This window comes from Pristiophorus japonicus, chromosome 6 (genome assembly GCF_044704955.1).
Source record: "Pristiophorus japonicus isolate sPriJap1 chromosome 6, sPriJap1.hap1, whole genome shotgun sequence".
Lineage (NCBI taxonomy): Eukaryota > Metazoa > Chordata > Chondrichthyes > Pristiophoridae > Pristiophorus > Pristiophorus japonicus.
In genome coordinates this window covers 247,645,369-247,661,189 of record NC_091982.1, presented here as the reverse complement: position 1 = coordinate 247,661,189, position 15,821 = coordinate 247,645,369, and the positions used below count along the sequence as shown (strand labels likewise).

Below are 15,821 nucleotides of genomic sequence, written 5' to 3'. Positions count from 1 at the left end.
ATAGTGATTGTATTAAGTTTCTCGCTCCCTATAGCCCCTTGATTATCCACTATTGGGATGTTTTTATTGTCTTCTATCGTAAAGACGGATACAAAATATTTATTCAATGTCTCTGCCATTTCACTGTTCTCCATTATTAATTCCCCAGACTCATCCTCCAGGGGACCAACATTTACTTTAGCCACTCTTTTCCTTTTTACATACCTATAGAAACTCTTACTATCTGTTTTTATATTTCGTGCTAGTTTACTTTCATAATCTATCTTCCCTCTCAATCATTTTTTCAGTTGTTCTCTGTTGGCTTTAAAAAATTTCCATAACGTCATAAGGAAACGTGGGGAAATAATCCAGTTCCACCAACTTAAGCAAGGAATGCAACTTCCTTGTGTGAGGAAAGAATCCTAAATCAAAACACGACCTTGGAGCAACCATTGGACTTGGAGGAGGGAGTGAGATTTGATTGGCTATATATTACCAGCAAGTAATATAATTAACTTACTGACTGGTGGAAAAATGCTTACTCACGACAATGATTTGTTTGCAACACACTGACATCAGACTGAGCTGGCAACTCTGCCCAGCATAAAAACCCGGACCACTGGCGCCCGAGAAAGATTGGTGGCACTCAGGTAAGATTAAGATAGTTTCTAACTCTTTCTGTTGGTTACCGGTATCCACTTCTCTTGAAGGGGCTCTTGTTCACCGGAGCATTTGCACTACACTGGAGGTAGCAGTGAGTAAGGAACCAGAATTAATAATTAATAACTTAACAGTTAAGGGAATCTGACAAACAGTGATCATAACACGATGATCTTAACAGCTCCTGACAGAGCGCATTGCGGCACTGGAGCTGCGGGTGGATTCACTCTGGAGCAGCCATGATGCTGAGAATGACATGAATAGCACGTTGAGTGAGTTGGCCTTACCGCAGGTAAAGGTTACCCAGCCAGATAGGGGATGGGTGACTAACAGGAAGAGCAGTGGAAGGAAGGTAGTGCGGGGTCCCCTGCGGTCGTCCCCTGCGGTCGTCCCCCTGCAAAACAGATACACCGCTTTGGGTATTGTTGAGGGGGATGACTCATCAGGGGAGGGCAGCAGCAGCCAAGTTCATGGCACCGTGGGTGGCTCTGCTGCACAGGAGGGCAGGAAAAAGAGTGGGAGAGCGATAGTGATAGGGGATTCTATTGTAACGAGAATAGATAGACATTTCTGCGGCCGCAACCGAGACTCCAGGATGGTATGTTGCCTCCCTGGTGCAAGGGTCAAGGATGTCTTGGAGTGGGTGCAGGACATTTTGAAGGGGGAGGGTAAACAGCCAGTTGTCGTGGTACATATAGGTACCAACGATATAGGTAAAAAATGGGTTGAGGTATTACAAGATGAATTTAGGGAGCTAGGAGCTAAATGAAAAAGTAGGACCTCAAAAGTAGTAATCTCAGGATTACTACCAGTGTCACATGCTAGTCAGAGTAGGAAGCGCAGGATAGCTCAGATGAATACGTGGCTTGAGGAGTGGTGCAGAAGGGAGGGATTCAAATTCCTGGGACATTGTAAGTGGTTCTTGGAGAGGTAGGACCAGTACAAACCGGACGGTTTGCACCTGGGCAGGAACGGAACCAAAGTCCTAGGGGGAGTGTTTGCTAGTGCTGTTGGGGAGGGGTTAAACTAATATGGCAGGGGGATGGAAACCTATGCAGGGAAACAGAGGGAAGTAGAATGAGGGCAGAAGCAAAAGATAGAAAGAAGAAAAGTAAACGTGAAGGGCAGAGAAAACCAAGGCAAAAAGCAAAAAGGGCCACATTACAGAAAAATCCTAAAGGGACAAAGGATGTTAAAAAGACAAGCCTGAAGACTCTGTGGCTCAATGCGAGGAATATTCGGAATAAAGTGGACGAATTAACTGCGCAGATAGCAGTTAACGGATATGATGTAATTGGCACCACGGAGATATGGCTCCAGGGTGACCAAGGCTGGGAACTCAACATCCAGGGGTATTCAACATTTAGGAAGGATAGATAGAAAGGAAAAGGAGGCAGGCTGGCGTTGTTGGTTAAAGAGGAAATTAATGTGATAGTAAGGAAGGACATTAGCTTGGATGATGTGGAATCTGTATGGGTGGAGCTACGGAATATCAAAGGGCAGAAAACGCTAGTGGGAGTTGTGTACAGACCACCAAACAGTAGTAATGAGGATGGGGACAGCATCAAACAAGAAATTAGAGATGTGTGCAATAAAGATACAGCAGTTATCATGGGCGACTTTAATCTACATATTGACTGGGCTAACAAAACTGGTAGCAATGCAGTGGAGGAGGATTTCCTGGAGTGTATTAGGGATGGTTTTCTAGACCAATATGTCGAGGAACCAACTAGAGGGCTGGCCATCCTAGACTGGGTGATGTGTAATGAGAAAGGACTAATTAACAATCTTGTTGTGCGAGGCACCTTGGGGAAGAGTGACCATGATATGGTAGAATTCTTTATTAAGATGGAGAGTGACGCAGTTAATTCCGAGACTAGGGTCCTATACTTGGGGAAAGGTAACTTTGATGGTATGAGACGTGAATTGGCTAGAATAGACTGGCAAATGATACATAAAGGGTTGACGGTGGATTGGCAATAGCAAACATTTAAAGATCACCTGGATGAACTTCAACAATTGTACATCCCTGTCTGGAGTAAAAATAAAATGGGGAAGGTGGCTCAATCGTGGCTAACAAGGGAAATTAAAGATAGTGTTAAATCCAGGAAGAGGCATATAAATTGGCCAGAAAAAGCAACAAAACTGAGGGCTAGGAGAATTATGTAATACAGCAGAGGAGGACAAAAGGTTTAATTAGGAAGGGAAAAATAGAGTATGAGGGGAATCTTGCTGGGAACATAAAAACTGACTGCAAAATCTTCTATAGATATGTGAAGAGAAAAAGATTAGTGAAAACAAATGTAGGTCCCTTGCAGTCTGATTCAGGTGAATTTATAATGGGGAACAAAGTGGTGGACCAGTTAAACAAATACTTTGTTTCTGTTTTCATCAAGGATGACCTTCCGGAAATACTAGGGGACCGAGGGTCCAGTGAGAAGGATGAACTGAAGGATATCCTTATTAGTCAGGAGATGGTGTTGGGGAAATTGATGGGATTGAAGGCCGATAAATCCCCGGGGCCTGATAGTCTGCATCCCAGAGTACTTAAGGAAGTGGCCCTAGAAATAGTGGATGCATTGGTGGTCATTTTCCAACATTTCATGGACTCTGGAATCAGTTCCTATGGATTGGAGGGTAGCTAATGTAACCGCACTTTTTTAAAAAGGAGGGAGAGAAAACAGGGAATTATAGACCGGTTAGCCTGACATCGGTAGTGGGGAAAATGCTGGAATGAATGATTAAAGATGTAATAGCATCGCATTTGGAAAACAGTGACAGGATCGGTTCAAGACAGCATGGATTTATGAAAGGGAAATCATGCCTGACAAATCTTCTAGAATTTTTTGAGGATGTAACTAGTAGAGTGGACAAGGGAGAACCAGTGGATGTGGTGTATTTGGACTTTCAAAAGGCTTTTGACAAGGTCCCACACAAGAGATTGGTGTACAAAATCAAAGCATATGGTATTGGGGTTAATGTACTGACATGGATAGAGAACTGGTTGGCAAACAGGAAGCAGAGAGTCGGGATAAACGGGTCCCTTTCAGAATGGCAGGCAGTGACTAGTGGAGTGCTGCAGGGTTCAGTGCTGGGACCCCAGCTATTTACCATGTACATTAATGATTTAGATGAAGTAATTGAGTGTAATATCTCCAAGTTTGCAGATGACACTAAACTGGGTGGCAGTGTGAGCTGTGAGGAGGATGCTAAAAGGCTGCAGGGTGACTTGGACAGGTTAGGTGAGTGGGCAAATGCATGGCAGATGCAGTATAATGTGGATAAATGTGAAGTTATCCACTTTGGGGGCAAAAACACGAAGGTAGAATATTATCTGAATGGCGGCAGATTAGGAAAGGGGGAGGTGCAATGAGACCTGGGTGTCATGGTTCATCAGTCATTGAAAGTTGGCATGCAGGTATAGCAGGCAGTGAAGAAGGGAAATGGTATGTTGGCCTTCATAGCTAGGGGATTTGAGTATAGGAGCAGGGAGGTCTTACTGCAGTTGTACAGGGCCTTGGTGAGGCCTCACCTGGAATATTGTGTTCAGTTTTGGTCTCCTAATCTGAGGAAGGACATTCTTGCTATTGAGGGAGTGCAGCGAAGGTTCACCAGACTGATTCCTGGGATGGTGGGACTGACATATGAGGAGAGACTGGATCAACTGGGCCTTTATACACTGGAGTTTAGAAGGATGAAAGGTGATCTCATAGAAACTTATAAGATTATGACCGGACAGGTTAGATGCAGGAAGAATGTTCCCGATGTTGGGAGAAGTCCAGAACCAGGGGACACAGCCTTAGGATAAGGGGTAGGCCATTTAGGACTGAGATGAGGAGAAATGTCTTCACTCAGAGAGTTGTTGATGCCAGTTCATTGGATATATTCAAGAGGGATTTAGATATGGCCCTCACGGCTAAAGGGATCAAGGGGTATGGAGAGAAAGCAGGAAAGGGGTCCTGAGGGAATGATCAGCCATGATCTTATTGAATGGTGGTGCAGGCTCGAAGGGCCGAATGGCCTACTCCTGCACCTATTTTCTATGTTTCTATGTTTCTATGATGGTGTTTGACGTTACGTTTGAGAAGGAGAAAGATCACTCTCAAACCAAGTTTTTAAACTTATGTAAGGCTAACATAGAAGCAATGACCCATTACCTGAACACGTTAATCTGGGCTGAACTGTCAACAGGTAACCTGAGATATTCAAGGAAGTGTTTAGTATAAAATCGGTGCACACACCTAAAGAGAATAGCTGCTTTGTGCAGTCAAGTAACCATGGTCAACATATATGGCAAGGTGCAGTATAAAACTAAGCAAGTGGCTTACAGCAATGCCAAAATAGTGGCAAGCCAGCTGGCTGGGAGAAATATGGAAAACAACACATGAACATAAAGAAAATATTAAGGAAAAGAAATACAATAACACTTACAAGTAATTTAGAGGCTAATAATAAAATATATAACTATAATAAGAGTAGCTCAGAGAGATATGTGCCCATTAAAGGAAGCCACGGGGGTTATATGTGCACAAATCATTGAAGGTGGCAGGATAGCTTGAGAAAGTGGCTAAAAACGCATATGGGATCCTGGGTTTCATAAATAGAGGCATAGAGTACAAAAGAAAGGATGCTATGATTAACATTTCTGAAACACTGGTTTGGCCACAACTGGAGTATTGTGTCCAATTCTGGGCACCGCACGGATGTGAAGTCTTTGGAGAGGGTACAGAAAAGATTTACGAGAATGGTTCAAGTGATGAACGACTTCAGTTATGTGAATAGACTGGAGAGGCTTGGCTTGTTCTCCTTAGAGCAGAGAAGATTGAAATTATATTTGACAGAGATGTTCAAAATCATGAAGGGTCTAGACAGAGTAAATAGAAAAACTGTTCCCATTGGCTGAAGAGTTGAGAACCTGAGGGCACAGATTTAAGATGATTGTCAGAAGATCCAAAGGCCACATGAGGAAAAACGTGTTTACGCAGCGAGTGGTTAGGATCTGGAATGCACTGCCTCAAAGCACGGTGGAGGCAGATTTAATTGTGGCTTTCAAAAGGGTATTAGATAAGTCATCCTCGAGTCTGAGGGACTGCCTAAGAAGAAGATTAGATAAGTACCTGATGGGAAAAAAATTCAGAGCTACAGGAAAGGGTGGGGGAGTGGGTTGAGCTGGAGTGCTCTTGCAGTGAGCCGGCATGTGCTCGACGGGCCAAATGGCCGCCTTCAGTGCTGTAACCATTCTATCATTCTATGATTCTACAAGTGATATGGTAAGATAAGATGATCGAGCACTTTGAATTCATTTTCACAGCAGAGGAAGAGGATACAATACCAATGATAGAAGGGAAACTGAAAATAAATCAAAGGAAATAACTTATTGGATTCAATATAAGTATCAAAATGGTAATGGACAAAATAGTGGGATTTAAAACCGACGAAGCTCCAGGACCTTATGGTTTCCAGTCCAGGATGTTAAAAGTAGTAGGTTGGGGAATTGCAGAAGCATCAGCCATCATCTTTCAAAGCTACCTTGATTTGAGAATTGTGCCATTCGATGGGAAATTTTCTAATAATACTACATTATTTAAGTAGGGTGGGATAGAAACCATGTCTGTCAGGTTAGTGTCAGTTGTGGGGAGGCTACTATAATCGATCATTAGGGACAGAGTGAATGAGCACTGAGCACTTGAACAAATATCAGTTAATCAGAGAGAACCAACATGAATTTGTTAATTTGTTAATGGTAAGCCATATCTCACTAATATAGTTGAATTCTTTGCTGAGGTCACTAACAAGGTAGATAAGATTCATAGAATCATAGAAGAATTATGACACAGAAGGAGGCCATTCAGCCCATTGTGTCTGTGCCAGCCGAAAAAGAGCTACCCAACCTAATCCCACCTTCCAGCACTAGTTCCATAGCCCTGTAGGTTACGGCTCTTCAAGTGCACATCCAAGTACTTTTTAAACATGATGAGGATTTCTGCCTCTACCACCATTTCAGGCAGTGAGTTTCAGACTCCCACCACCCTCTGGGTGAATTTCTTTTTTCCTCATCTCCCCTCTAATCCTTCTACCAACTACTTTAAATCTAGGCCCCCTGGTTATTGACCCCTCTGACAAGGGAAATGGGTCTTTCCTACCCACTCTGTCCAGGCCCCTCTTAATTTTATACACCTCAATTAAATCTCCCCTCAGCTTCCTCTGTTCCAAAGAAAACAACCCCAGTCTATCCAATCTTTCCTCATAGCTAACATTTTCCAGTCCTAGCAACATCCTCGTAAATCTCCTCTGTACTCTTTCTAGTGCAATCACATATTTCCTGTAATGTGCTGACTAGAACTGAATGCAGTATTCAAGCTGTGGCCTAACTAGTGTTGTATACAGTTCTAGCATAACTTCCCTGCTGTGGATATTATATGACTCGGCTAATAAAGGAAAGCATTCAGTATGCAGCTTTAACTATCTTATCGACCTGTCCTGCTACCTTTAAGGATCTGTGGACATACACATCAAGGTCCCTCTGTTCCACCACACCTCGCAATATCCCCCCATTTATTGTGTATTCCCTTGCCTTGTTGCCCCTCCCCAAATGCATTACCTCATACTTCTCCAGATTGAATTCCATTTTCCATTTTTCTGCCCAACTGACCAGTTCATCGATATCTTCCTGCAGTCTAAATCTTTCCTCCTCACTATCAACCACACAGCCAAATTTTGTATCATCTGCATACTTCTTTATCATGCTCCCTACATTTAAATCTAAATCATTCATTTATACTACAAAAAGCAAAGGACTAGCCACTGAGCCCTGTGGAACCCCACTGGAAACAGCCTCCCATTCACAAAAAAACACCCATCAACCATTATCCTTTGCTTCCTGCCCCGAGCCAATTTTGGATCCAACTTGCCACTCTCCCTTGGATCCTATGGGCTTTTAATTTTTTGATCAGCTTGTCATTTGGGACCTTTTCAAAAGTCTTGCTAAAATCCATGTACACTACATCAAATGCATTGTCCTCTTCAACCCTCCTCAAAAAATTCAATCAAGTTAGTCAGCCACGACATTCCTGTAACAAATCCATGTGGATTGTCCTTGATTAAACTGTGTCTTTCTAAATAAAGGTTTATACTGTCCCTCAGAATTCATTCCAATAATTTGCTCAGCACCAAGGTTAAACTAACTGGCCTGTAATTACTCATTTTATCCCTTCCTCCCTTTTTAAACAATGGTACAATGTTAACAGTTCTCCAATCCTCTGGCACCACTCCTGTAGCCAAGGTGGATTGGAAAATAATGGTCAGAGCCTCCACAATTTCCTCCCTTGCCTCTTTTAATAGCTTAGGATATAGTTCATCCAGTCCTGGTGATTTACCTACTTTCAAAGATGCTAAATCCCTTAATACTTCCTGCCTTACTATGTCTATCCCATGCAATATTTCACTCTCTTCCTCCTTAACTTCAACGTTGGCTTTGCCCCCCTCTTTTGTGAAGACAGCCACAAAGTATTCATTATGTACCTTACCCACATCCTCTGCCTTCACACATAGGTTACCATTTTTGGTCCCTAAGAGACTCTACTCTTTCCTAAGTTATTCTCTTGCTCTTCATGTAATTATAAAACATCTTTGGGTTTTCTTTGATTCTAATTGCCAGAATGTTTTCATGCCCTCTATTTGCTTTCCTAATTTCCTTTTTAACTTCACCCCTACACTTTCTATATTCTTCTAGGCTTGCTACAATATTGATGTCTGATATAAGCTTCCCTTTTTTGCCTTATCTTACACTGTATGCACCATGTCATCATCCAGTGAGCTCTAAATTTGGAAGTTCTACCCTTTTTTTGTGGGAACATGTTAACCCTGAACATCTTGTTCCTCCCTCTTGAATGCCTCCCACTGCTCTGACACTGATTTACCTACATGTAGCTGGTTCCAGTCCACTTTTGTTAAATCACTTCTCAACCTAGTAAAATTGGCCTTCCTCCAATTTAGTACCTTTTATCTTTGTCCTTATCCATAACTATGCTGAAACTAACTGCATTATGATCACTACCACAAAAATGCTCTCCCACTGATACTCCTTCCACCTGCCCAGTTTCATTCCCTGAAACTAGATCCAAAACCACCCCCACCCTTGTTGGGCTTGCTACTTACTGGATAAAAATGTTGGCCTGAATGCAATTTATAAATTCTATGCACTCTATAACTTTTATACTGATTGTATCCCAGTTAATATTATAGTAATTAAAATCCCCCACTATTACTGCCCTATTGTTTTTGCACGTGTCAGAAATTTGCTTAGAATTTGCTCTTCCATCTCCCTCAGACTGTTTGGGGGTATATAATACACTCTCAGCAGTGTGATGTCCCCTTTTTTGGTCTTCACTTCAACCCATATGGCCTCATTTGATTATCCTTCTAACATATCATCCCTTCCCACAACTATAATTGTTTCTTTAACCAATATTGCCATTCCCCTACTTTTTTAACCCTCTCTCTATTTCATCTGAATACCCTATAACCAGGAACGTTGAGCTGCCAGTCCTGCCCCTCTTTAAGCCATGTTTCAGTAATCGCTAAGATATCATACTTCCACATGTCTATCTGTGCCCTCAGCTCATCTGCCTTATTCACTATACTCCTTGCATTTAGGTATAAGAATATAAGAACATAAGAAATAGGAACAGGAGTAGGCCATATGGCCCCTCGAGCATATGGAGAGTGGAGAGCACCAGTTCAAACTGTCACAGGAGAGAAAGTGGAGAGCACCAGTTCAAACTGTCACAGGACAGAGAGTGGAAAACACCAGTTCAAACTGTCACAGGACAGAGAGTGGAGAGCACCAGTTCAAACTGTCACAGGACGGGAGAGTGGAGAGCACCAGTTCCCACTGTCACAGGACAGAGAGTGGAGAACACCAGTTCAAACTGTCACAGGACAGAGAGTGGAGAGCACCAGTTCCCACTGTCACAGGACGGGAGAGTGGAGAGCACCAGTTCAAACTGTCACAGGACGGGAGAGTGGAGAGCACCAGTTCAAACTGTCACAGGAGAGAAAGTGGAGAGCACCAGTTCAAACTGTCACAGGACAAAGAGTGGAGAGCACCAGTTCAAACTGTCACAGGAGCATCCAGTCATGCCCCGGTAACTGCCCCCAAAGGAAATGGAGTGTGGGAAATTGCACTCCGCTTCCATTGAGGGGTGGTAAGGCCAATTCTGCGGCGGGAGCAGGACTTCCACGCTGGGGGCTAAAATTCCCAGCCCCAGAAGGTTACTGCCCCCAAGATGGGAGCCTGTGCGGGGAGGCAAAGGGAAGTGGAGGGGAGACGGGGGCGGGGGATGGAGGGGAGAGTGGTGGAGGTGGGGGGCGGAGAAACCCAGGGCGGGGGACGGGAGGGGCCACATTGCAGCGGAGGTCTGGGGGGGGGGGGGGGGCGAAGTGTGTTGGAGGGGTAGGCCTGGGGGCTCTGTGCCTCGGTGCGGGGAGTGTTCAGAGTGGGGTGGACGGGTTGACTGCGCAGATGGCGGTTGGTGGATTGGTGTGGTTGGTGTCGCGGGGGCGTGGCTCCGGGGTGGCCGGGACTGGGGGCTCAACATCCAGGGGTGTTCGGCATTTGGGAAGGATTCTGATAGGACGGGGCTGGTTGGGTGAGAGGGGAGTGTTCCCGGTGTTGGGTGGGTCCGGAGCCGGGCGGGGAGGGGGGGGGGGGCACTGTCTTGGGATGGGGGATGGGTAGTTTGGGGCTGGGATGGGGAGAGACTTCTTCATTCGGGGAGTTGTTGGCCTGTGGGGTTCCCTGCCCCGGAGAATTGTTGATGCTAGTTCATTGGATGTGTTCGGGAGGGAGTTGGATATGGTTCTTGCGGCTGGGGGGGTCGGGGGTGGGTGTTCAGCCATGATCTTGTTGAATGGCGGTGCAGACTCAAAGGGCCGAATGGCCTACTCCTGCACCTATTTTCTATGTTTCTATGTTTCTATGAGCCTGCTCCACCATTCAATAAGATTATGGCTGATCTAATCATGGACTCAGCTCCACTTCCCTGCCCGCTGCCCATAACCCCTTATCCCCTTATCGTTTAAGAAACTGTCTATTTCTGTCTTAAATTTATACAATGTCCCAGCTTCCACAGCTCTCTGAGGCAGCGAATTCCACAGATTTACAACCCTCAGAGAAGAAATTTCTCCTCATCTCAGTTTTAAATGGGCGACCCCTTATTCTAAGATCATGCCCTCTAGTTCTAGTTCCCCCCCCCCCCCCCCCATCAGTGGAAACATCCTCTCAACTTCCACCTTGTCAAGCCCCCTCATAGTCTTACGTTTCGATAAGATCACTGTTATGTATGCAACCTTAGGTAACCTATATCATACCGCCACCAGAGAGCATACCTGTTGGAGTCCCAAGGGATCCCAGCATCCCTTGGGAGCACTGTATATAAGCAGGCCTCCAACTCTGTACCAACACTCTGGTTTTGAATAAAGGAGCTAAGGTCACACTTACTCATGCCTACAGTACTCAGTTACATTGCTTTATTATGGGCTTAACAACTGACGATGAGATAATGAACAATCACGCAAAAATGCAGAGAATTGTTGGTATCCTGGAGACATTCTCACAAGAGGACGACTGGGAGGCCTTCGTGAAGTGACTCGACCAATACTTCATGGCCAATGAGCTGAAGGCAACGAGAACACTGCCAAACAAAGGGCGATCCTCCTCACCGTCTGTGGGGCAACAACCTATGGCCTCATGAAGAATCTTCTAGCTCCAGTGAAACCAACAACCAAATCGTATGAAGAATTGTGTACACTGGTCCGGGAGCACCTAAATCCAAAGGAAAACGTTCTGATGGCAAGGTATCGATTTTACAAGTGTCAACGGTTTGAAGGCCAGGAAGTGGCGAGCTACGTCGCCGAACTAAGGCGCCTTGCAGAACATTGCGAATTCGATAGATTCCTTGAATAAATGCTAAGAAACTTCTTTGTGCTTGGCATAGGCCATGAGGTTATCCTTCGCAAACTATTGACTGTTGAAACACCGAACCTGAGCAAAGCCATAACGATAGCCCAGGCATTTATGTCCACCAGCGATAACACCAAACAAATTTCACAGCATAAAGAGGTTTCGGCAAGTACTGTACACAAAGTAATGTCGTTTTTAGGCAGGAATGCATATGGCAGAACGTATATACCTGCAGCTGCATGACCTCAGATGACCTAGAGTCTGCCATCAAATGTTAATGCGAGGCAGTTAACACCTTCTTGGCACTGCGGAGGTGATCATCGAGCCCATCAATGCTGCTTCAAACACTATGTGTGCAAAGACTGCGGAACAATGGGCCACCTCCAGCGAATGTGCAGACAAGCTGCAAACCCTGCAAACCACCATGTTGCAGAGGAGAATCGATCCATGGTGGATCAGGCTGTGAACTAGAGACTCAAACCGAGGAGGCAGAAGTGTACGGGGTTCACCACGAAATGTCCACCGATCATGCTAAAAGTCGAACTGGACGGAATTCCAGTATCCATGGAACTGGACACAGGTGCGAATCAGTCTATCATGAGCAAAAAGGCCTTTGACAGGCTGTGGTGCAATAAGGCACACAGGCCCAAGCTTAGCCCCATTCATACCAAGCGAAGAACTTACACTAAAGAGCTGATCCCTGTTATTGGCAGCGCAGCAGTAAAAGTCTCCTATGATGGAGTAGTGCATGAGCTCCTACTATGGATTGTACCAGGAGATGGCCCCACACTGTTCGGCAGAAGCTGGCTGGGAAAGATCCGCTGGAACTGGGACGACATCCGAGCGCTTTCGTCCATCGACAATGCTAAATGTGCCCAGATTCTGAGCAAGTTCCCATTGTTGTTTGAGCCAGGCATCGGAAGTTTCTAGGCGGCAAAGGTAGAGATCCACTTGGTTCCCGGTACATGACCCATCCACTACAAGGCATATGATGCGAGAGAAAGTGGAAATTGAGCTGAACAGGCTGCAGCGAGAAAGCATCATCGCGCCGGTGGAGTTCAACGAGTGGGCCAGTCTGATTGTTCCGGTTCTCAAAGGCGATGGCACGGTCAGAATTTATGGGGACTACAAAGTAACGATTAACCGTTTTTTGCTACAGGACCGGTACCCGCTACCAAAGGCAGACGACCTATTTGTGACCCTGGCTGGAGGAAAGACATTCGCCAAGTTGGACTTGACCTCGGCCTACAGGACGCAGGAGCTGGAGGAATCTTTGAAAGGCCTCACCTGCATCAACACGCACAAAGGTCTGTTCATCTACAATAGATGCCCATTTGGGATTCGATCAGCCGCGGCAATCTTTCAAAGGAACATGGAGAGCCTGCTAAAGTCGGTTCCGTGCACTGTGGTTTTCCAGGACGACATTCTGGTCATAGGTCGGGACACCATCGAACACTTGAAGAACCTGGAAGAGGTTCTAAGTCGGCTAGATCGCGTGGGACTCAGGTTGAAACGCTCGAAGTATGTTTTCCTGGCGCCAGAGGTCGAGTTCTTGGGGAGAAGATTCGCGGCAGATGGCATCAGACCCATCGACGCCAAGACAGAGGCCATCAAGAACGCGCTGAGACCACAGAACGTGACGGAGCTGCGGTCATTCCTGGGACTCCTCACCTATTTTGGTAATTTCTTACCCAGGTTAAGCACCTTTCTAGAACCCCTACATGTGCTGCTACGCAAGGGAGATGACTGGATATGGGAGAAATCACAAGAAGCTGCTTTTGAGAAAGCCAAAAATCTGTTATGTTCCAACAAACTGCATGTTCTGTATAACCCATGTAAACGTTTAATGCTAGCTTGCGATGCGTCTTCATACGGGGTCGGGTGTGTGTTAAAATAAGCAAATGAATCGGGAACATTGCAACCGGTCGCCTATGCATCCAGGAGTTTGTCCAAGGCCGAAAGGGCCTACAGCATGATTAAAAAAGAAGCTCTGGCATGTGTTTACGGGGTGAAAAAAATGCACCACTTTCTGTTTGGTCTCAAGTTTGAGCTAGAAACTGACCATAAGCCGTTCATATCGCTATTCTCAGAGAGCAAAGGGATTACTATCAATGCCTCTGCCCACATCCAAAGATGGGCGCTCATGTTGTCTGCATATAACTATTTAATCCGCCACAGACGAGGCACAGAGAACTGCGCTGATGCTCTCAGTCGGCTACCATTGCCCACCACTGGGGTGGAAATGGCACAGCCTGCAGACTTGCTCTTGGTGATGGATGCATTTGAAAACAAAAAGTCACCCATTACGGCCTACCAGATCAGGACCTGGACCAGCCAGGATCCTTTACTGTCCCTTGTAAAAAACTGTGTCCTCCATGGGAGCTGGTCCAGCGTCCCAGCGGCGATGCATGAAGAGATCAAGCCGTTCCAGCGGCGCAAAGACAAAATGTCCATACAGGCGGACTGTCTTTTGTGGTGAAATCGTGTGGTTTTGCCTAAGAAAGGCAGGGAAACATTCATATGCGACCTACACAGTACCCACGCTGTCATAGTAATGATGAAAGCTATAGCCAGATCCCATGTGTGGTGGCCCGGCAACGACTCAGACGTGGAGTCATGCGTGCACCAATGCAACTCTTGCTCTCAACTGAGCAATGCACCCAGAGAGGCACCGCTAAGTTTGTGGTCATGGCCCTCCAAACCGTAGTCTAGGATCCACATTGACTTTGCGGGCCTGTTTCTAGGCAAAATGTTTTTGGTTGTTATGGATACTTATTCAAAATGGATTCAGTGTGTAATAATGGCTGTAAGCATGTCCACTGCCACCATCGAAAACCTACGAGCCATGTTCGCCACGCACGGCCTGCCTGGTGTCCTTGTCAGCGACAATAGGCCGTGCTTCACCAGTGCTGAATTCAAGGAATTCATGACCCGCAATGGGATCAAGGACGTCACATCAGCCCCATTCAAGCCCGCATTCAACGGCCAGGCAGAACGGGCAGTTCAAACCATGAAGCAAAGCTTGAAACGTGTGTTGGAAGGCTCCCTGCAGACCAGCCTGTCCCGAGTCCTGCTCAGATACTGCACCATACCCCACTCGCTCACCGGGGCTCGCCCAGCCGAGCTGCTCATGAAAAGGGCACTCAAAACAAGGCTCTCTCTTGTCCACCCTAATCTCCATGATCACGTTGAGGACAGGCGGCATCAACAAAGCATATAGCATGATCGCGCAAACTTGTCACGCGATATTGAAGTCAATGGCCCTGTATGTGTACTCAGCTATGGACACGATCTCAAATAGCTTGCTGGCACCATCATAGCCAAAGAAGGGAGTAGGGTGTTTCTGGTCAAACTTGCTAATGGACTAACTTGCAGAAAGCATTTGGACCAAACCAAACTGCGATTCACAAACAGCCACGAGCAACCCGAAGAGGACATCACCAACTTCGACCTCCAACACACACACAAGTAGCAACTGACATCACGGTCGACCACGAAGCTGACCTCATCATCCCCAGCAGCCCAGCAAGGCCAGCTGCCCAGCAGCCCAGCGAAGAACCAACCAACTCACCCACACCTGCACTTGCACCGAGACGATCGACAAGGGAACGAAAAGCCCCAGATCGTCTCACAATGCAAATAAGTGTACTATTGAATTTGGGAGGGAAGGATGTTATGTATGCAACCTTAGGCAACCTGTATCATATCGCCACCAGAGGGCATACCTGTTGGAGTCCCAAGGGATCCCAGCATCCCTTGGGAGCACTGTATATAAGCAGGCCTCCTACACTGTACCAACACTCTGGAGTTTGAATAAAGGAGCTAAGATCACACTTACTCATGTCTACAATACTCAGTTACATTATTTCATTATGAGCTTAACAATCACCTCTCATTCTTCTGAATTCCAATGAGTAGAGGCCCAACCTACTCAACCTTTCCTCATAAGTCAACCCCCTCATCCCCGGAATCAACCGAGTGAACCTTCTCTGAACTGCCTCCAAAGCAAGTATATCCTTTCGTAAATATGAAAACCAAAACTGCACGCAGTATTCTAGGTGTGGCCTCACCAATACCCTGTATAGCTGTAGCAAGACTTCCCTGCTTTTATACTCCATCCCCTTTGCAATAAAGGCCAACCTGATCACTTGCTGTACCTGCACATTAATCTTTTGTGCCTCATGCACAACTACCCCCGGGTCCTGCTGTACTGCAGCAC

The 15,821-nt window shown here is 45.9% G+C and overlaps 1 protein-coding gene across 1 annotated transcript in view; it reads left to right on the top strand.

Moving 5' to 3' along the window:
* The first annotated feature begins 532 nt into the window (after nucleotides 1-532).
* Nucleotides 533-15,821, top strand: part of LOC139266027 (membrane-spanning 4-domains subfamily A member 8-like) — a 65,214-nt gene continuing 49,925 nt past the window's right edge. Inside the window, exon 1 of the mRNA XM_070883798.1 lies at nucleotides 533-629. The gene's annotated coding sequence lies outside the window, so the exon portion shown is untranslated. The remainder of the gene's footprint in view (nucleotides 630-15,821) is intronic.